The sequence below is a fragment of the Lactuca virosa genome, chromosome 7, assembly GCF_052849685.1.
Source record: "Lactuca virosa cultivar CGN04683 chromosome 7, Lactuca_virosa_CGN04683_v6, whole genome shotgun sequence".
NCBI classification, from domain to species: Eukaryota; Viridiplantae; Streptophyta; class Magnoliopsida; order Asterales; family Asteraceae; genus Lactuca; species Lactuca virosa.
The window spans coordinates 30,467,783-30,474,467 of NC_136432.1; the positions used below are offsets into that span (position 1 = coordinate 30,467,783).

Consider the following 6,685-nt stretch of genomic DNA (forward strand, 5'->3'; position numbering starts at 1 on the left):
TTAGATAAACTACACATAGCGTCTCACACACAAACACACAATCAAAAGCACAATAATAAGAGCATGAAGGAAGGAATACAGCTCATACCTGTGGCGTCAACTAGTGGAACTCGGATCTCCTCGGCCCGTGACTGTAATGCTTGATTTCTCACCACAGAAACATCCACTCTGCCCTTGCGACCAACAATAATCCTTAGAATGGATGGACCATGGGCCCTCGATGCTCCCCTCATCAACTCCGGACAATTGGCCATCTTGTGGCCCACTTGGTTGCAGAGAAAACATAACGGACTCGTCCCCTGAGGACAATCTCTGCTGACATGATCAATCCTGCCACACTTGTAGCATCCCATACCCCTAGATCGACAAACCTCATCGTGCAACTTCCTGCATGTGCTACACTGACCTCGGTCCTGCTGGCCGCTCACTCACTAATCATAAAATCTTATGTCTCTTTCCCGAACCCTACGAACTATGAACATGGTCCAACTTCCTCTTCTTCTCCATCTCCAAATCAGTCTCTCTCTCTGGCTCTCGCCACCATAGCATCCAATGTCCTGCAACTGGATATGCTCACGAACTGTCTGATATCGTTCCTCGACATATCGTGATATCTCGCCTTCTTCATCTCCTCGTCCTTTACATACTGCGGAACCAACAAATCCCTCTCACAAAACATGGCGGTGATCTCCGCCACTGTCTCTGTAACACCCCAAAAATTCAAGCCAATTTAAAACATTTTAAAGCGTTTAAAACCATTAAGTCATTACAGTTTACTTTCAAAATAATTTAAACATCAGAGTATCCCCAGAATCAATCATGAAAATGTAAGGAGGTGCACAATCACGCCTTCGCCTTCCCGCGATCATCTGAATAACTGAAACAATAATCGATAAATGTAAGCTCGAAGGTTTACTGAGTTACCCCCAAAATACCAACCCATACTAACCAGAACAAATATCATATCAATACAAATACAGAACAACATGCATAATGAGCCTTCAGCCTGACTGGACCGCCTCGCAGGCCTTCAGTCTATCTGGACCGCTCTCTGAGCCTTCGGCACCTCTGGACCGCCTCGTAGGGCCTTCAGCCTATCCGGACTGCTCGCCGGGCCTTCGGTCTGACTATCATACCCTCCTAGGTCTGTAGTCTATCCGGACCGCCCTGGGTATGTTGGCCTTCGGCACAAAGCAGGACCGCCTCAACCCAAACCCCCAATCAAACAAACATATGCACATACATATCATACGCTAGCATATATAACAGTCAACCGATCTAACAGATCAAATAGCATAGCATCATCCTATGCCCAGGATACTGACCTAACCAGGTCACTAACATATGTACAGATAATCATACGAATCTAACAGATCACATAGCACAGCAACATCCTATAACCAGGATACCGACCTAACCAGGTCACTAACATATATACAGATAATCATACGGATCTAACAGATCACATAGCATAGCAACATTCTAAAACCGGGATGTAATCATAAAGGGTTGGCCTTGGTGCCGTAGACCCTGTTGATATAGTGAGGAGAACTCACCTGGCACTGCTGAAGTCCCACAGGTACACTCCAGCTGCTGATTGATAGATTCCTGAACTGTCAACATCAAACAATACCCAATTAATAATTGGGTTCCAAGCTCAAAGTCCAACTCACACTCCAAAAGCCCAAAAGTCAAGTAATGGGCCAAGGCCCAACATATGGCCCAATCTTCCAAATTGGGCCCAAGTCCTCACATGAGCCTTATCCTAAAGCCCATCTAATTACTTTGGTCCATTAACTTGTTCTTGGATGGTCCATCAATAGTCTAACCACCAAAACCTATAGGAAGGCCCAACTCAAGGCCCAAGTGAAATTAGGGTTTCACATAAAATGACAACTAGGGTTAAGTGTTTCTCACTTAACCCAATAAGGACTTAATCCATTAATTCTCTTACTTTACTAAATAAGTCATATGGTGTGATTGGGCTTAATACATAATTCCATTCAATGGCCCAAATGTGGGTCCCGATAAGTCCAAGCTCATAATCCCAAAATTAGGGTTTTCACATGAAATGATGATTAGGGTTAAGTGTTTCTTACTTAACCCATTAAGGACTTAATCCAATAAGTCTAATATTGACTTAGGTTAATTTGCCAATGATTATTATTTAATATTTCAAGTTATTAAATATTCCCGTGTGTGTCCCGATTAATTCTCAAAATTAGGGTTTTATTGGCATTAGGGTTTTCCAAACCCTAATTAGGGTTTCCAACCCAAATACTAGCCCATTTATCGGTTTGTTGGGCTTTTAGGTCAATTAGGGCTTTATTGGGCCTATTAGGCACACTAGAATATCATTAAGCTCATTAGGGTTTTATTGGGTCAATTAGGGTCCATTAGGGCTTACAAGGCCCATTAGGGTTTCAAGCACCCTAAACGAATCGAACTCAACGAGGCAAGCCAACCGCCACCCGACACGGCGACCGATGGCGGCAGGAGGCGGCAGCCACCACCTAACGGTGGTGGTGACGGATTTTCTTCACTATTCCAATTAATACAAAATTACAACGAAATAACCAAACCGCACACACACACACACACTAGGCTAAACACATACACACACAATGGTGGCTCATGGCGGCAGCCACCACCTCACGGTGGTGGCAGTGGCTGTTCTTCGAGAATTCCGGCTAGACAACACCCAAACACCATATAACTGCAATAGACACACACACTCCTGCATTTTCTGTTGTAAAACGAACTCAGCCACCCTATGGTGGCGTACGACGGCGATAGCAGGAGGCTGGGTACCGGCAGGCGGTGCCTTGCGATGACAGCCACCCCCGGTGATGCACAGTGACGGTAGCAGGAGCACCATCGGCGACAGCAGCGACTCATACGGCAGCAACGTTTCGCGATGAAAGCCACCACCGCGGTTGTTTCTTGATTCACTGCCCGGAAATACTTCACCCACGCGAGAGATGACGTGATTCTGCATCCCCCAACCACCAACTGTGGTGGCGCTACGATGGCGAGATGGAGGAGCAAGGCAGCGGTCTCCAACGTCGTTTGAAGGTTTGGTCTCGGCATGGAGCAAGGCAGCAGTCTCCAACGTCGTTTGAAGGTTTGGTCTCGACAGTCCAAAACCTCCGACAACAGCGATGTGGCGGCGTCCTGCGACTTGCGACCTCGACAGAGGTGGTTGCGGCTTGAACGAAAAAGGGAAGTGGCACAGGAGATCGGAGGAGAGGAGGGTGGCGGCTGGATGGAGGTAGAGGGGTGACGGCTGCATCATAACCCATTTAGGGTTAGGGTTTGAGAGGGTAGCGGGTTTTATATCCCGACTCCCTCATAACATTTTCCCGTAACGACGGAAATAGCCCCTCCATCATATTTTCCCTTCAATTTAGACCCAAATGTTACCAAATGGCCCTTCCTATACAAAACCCTTTTCAAGTCAGGTCCAGAACTTACCATTTAGTCCCTGCCCTCAAGAATCTTTTCAATATAAGTCCAAATGATACCAAAACACCCTTGAGTTCTAGAATCCTTTGCAAAATAAATCCCGAGATTACACTTTTAACCTTTGGAAGTTCAAATCTTGTCATTTGGCTTCCCGAAACCAACTCCCAACTAATTATTGTTTGGTTTTGGATTATTATAATATTAAATAATAATAATAATTACTTCTCGGGGTCCCGGGTTTATCATTAATTATTCTATTTTAAATGGGATGTTTGTGACAACCGTCAAATTTCGGTCAAGTCAAAGTCAAACAAAGTCAACAAGTCAAACCGGTCAACTCCATTAACCCTTGTATGTTAGGGTTTACATTATACAATTCGCTATTTCAATGAGAAAACATCATTTGAAAAATTCATGTGTTTGATTTTCGTTAGCCTTAACAGTGCTAAACAACGAACCAAAGCGATAAAACACTATTGCACAATCATCGGGATTGTGTAAGACAATAAATCATGGCTTAACGGGGTTTATGGACCTTTCGTTGCGAAGCCGGACACTCAAAAAGATCACAAACGAAACCTCTCACAATCTCTTTCACTCAACCTCTCTCTATTAAAATCTCTCCCAAATCTCTCTCAAAAGTTCCTTTAAATTTTTGTAATCATTCGGGCCAAAAACCACTTGAAACGGGGTAAAAACGGGTAAAATAGGCTTAAGGACCCAAAACTGAAGCTTCATGACCGAAGTCCCTGTCATAAAGGAAGACGACACACATTTGTCTGTCGTAACCTTACGACGCGCGTGTTGATGACACGCAATGAGTATCAAGGAAGCCTCTGTCATAAAAGAAGACGACATGCATTTTTGCGTGTCATAATTTTTCCGGTTTTTCGACTACGACTTTGTTTTAGGCCCGTTTTTCATCATTTTAACGCGGGATTTTCACCAAAAACTTTATTTTTACAGTTAGAACTCTATATTTCAGTAATCCCCACGTTTTTAGGGCCATTCATACCAATAATTAGTGGGGGAGGTGCTTGAGGTGGAAAGATGACTTTACTTTACTTTATGTCATATGCCACCACTCACACCCACTACATGGCCAACTCTTTTCCACTACATGACCAGCTCTTACCCACTACATGACCAACTCATACCCACTACATGACCAGCCCCACTCCTTGTCTAAGTATAAAAACCCATCCCCTCTCTTCATACTTCTTTCATTCTCTCATTTTCCTCCAAGGATCACACTCCAAATTCTCTCACCATTCTCTCTCAATTCCAAGACTTCCAAGGCTGATTATCAAGCTTTCTTCCACTCTTGGTAAGTATAATTCATTCTTCTTATGATTATTACACATCCTTCTACTCAAAATCATAAGAATCTTACACAAACATCGTCACCTTCATGTTAGGTTCTCGATTCGTCAAGGCATCTTCTAAGTGTTCTTGGGTTGAACACTTCTCTTCTCCAACATCCATCCTCTAATAACACATAAGGTGAGTTCATACCCCTATATTTTCATGTTTTTCTTAAGTTTTAAGGGGGGGAATACAAGTTAAATCACCAAAAACACAACTAAACTCATTTAACAGTCTTCAACAGAAACGTTTAACTCCATTCACGGACTGTTTTGGTCAACTTAAACATTTTAGTTTTCAAAACTGTTTCAGACGCATATAGTTCAGGTTCATACCTTTAAAATGACTACTTGCACATCACCATATGATTTTTCTACGATTTATGGTGATTTTTACAAAACTGTCTATCATTTCAGAAACAAAACCGGACCAGTCTGTGAATATGAATATTTTCACACAAGTTGGAGATCACTAAAAATCATGAGAAAATTTATGAACAAACTAGACACACTTTATAAACTCTCAGAATTTGCGGTTTTTGATTTAGACCTTTGATGATTTTTCTATAAATTTTCTAAGAACAGTAACAGAAACGTTATTACTAGAAAAATACCATCAATTTCATTTACGCCTTGTAACTCGTTGAGCAAGGTGTATATCATTATGTAATCATATATTATTACATTATATGTCATTTTGTCTTGGTAATTAGACATACATCATAAAACAAATGGATTTTTACCTTCACAAGTATGGTAAATAATTAATTTTTATAAACAAAGTTTACATCCGTTATACACAAACATTTGGTAAACTATGACAATTATAGTTTATGAACACTACTACTACCCTTGTTGTGATAAACTATAATAGGTATAGTTTATGATACATTTACATAACAAACTATAATTTGTATTAATACTCTATTCTCGTTTAGCAGTTCCTAAACCAAAACTATTAATTATATTAGGTTCTACGCCATTTTGACCCGAACCGTCTATCGTACGACACACACATTTCGTTTTGGGACTAAGGTGAGTAATCTACCCCATATTTTATAATTTTCAATACTTTTGGGGTGTATCATGCGGTTCTAATATGTTCCAACTTCATTTTATTGTTTTATCACAATTGAGACATTGTTGGGACATTTATACGTGAGTCATTAATTGTATAACTATTGCTTGTTTACGATACATGTACTTGTAGTGCATTATCATTTTTAGTCTAATCTCCATGACTATGCCCGTATTCTTGAGGTACGTTATGGACAATAATAGCGCTATTGGGTTGACCACCCCGCCTTGGGACGCTAAGGTGATTGATCGCACGTGGTTGAGTGTGTATGATGATTAGATGCTCCATCCTATATATATATATATATATATATATATATATATATATATATATATATATATATATATATATATATACATATGTATATATAGGGTGAGGACTTATTGTTGTTGTTATCATTTGTTAATCAATTTTTGATTTATAAACCGTTATCTCAAATACAATTGTTTGCCGACTTCAAAAGAAAACAAATTTCAAATTATAAATGTTTCAACTTCACAAATTTTCTCTACTAAAATTAGATTACTCACCAACTCTCGTAGTTGACCTGTTTTTACCCATGATGCAGATTTGAAGAATGAAGTTGATGAAAAATAGGTTGTGCCTTAGAAATCCACAAGACTATTTAAATTTGATGTATTAAATGTTGTTCGTATTTGGATTTGTATTTGTATGTTGTGGATCTTGTTTGCATACTTAGTACTTAATTGAATCTAATCATATTATAACATAGTTGTCATGAGACTTTGAACAATATATCACGCCTTGATCGATTCCG

At 40.4% G+C, this 6,685-nt stretch overlaps 1 long non-coding RNA gene across 1 annotated transcript; it reads left to right on the top strand.

Moving 5' to 3' along the window:
- The first annotated feature begins 4,395 nt into the window (after positions 1 to 4,395).
- On the top strand, positions 4,396 to 6,582 carry LOC145123233 (uncharacterized). Its single transcript, XR_013715060.1, has 4 exons — positions 4,396 to 4,792; positions 4,884 to 4,968; positions 5,801 to 5,864; positions 6,476 to 6,582. It is a non-coding gene; the product is annotated as an uncharacterized LOC145123233 (long non-coding RNA).
- The last annotated feature ends 103 nt before the right edge of the window (positions 6,583 to 6,685 follow it).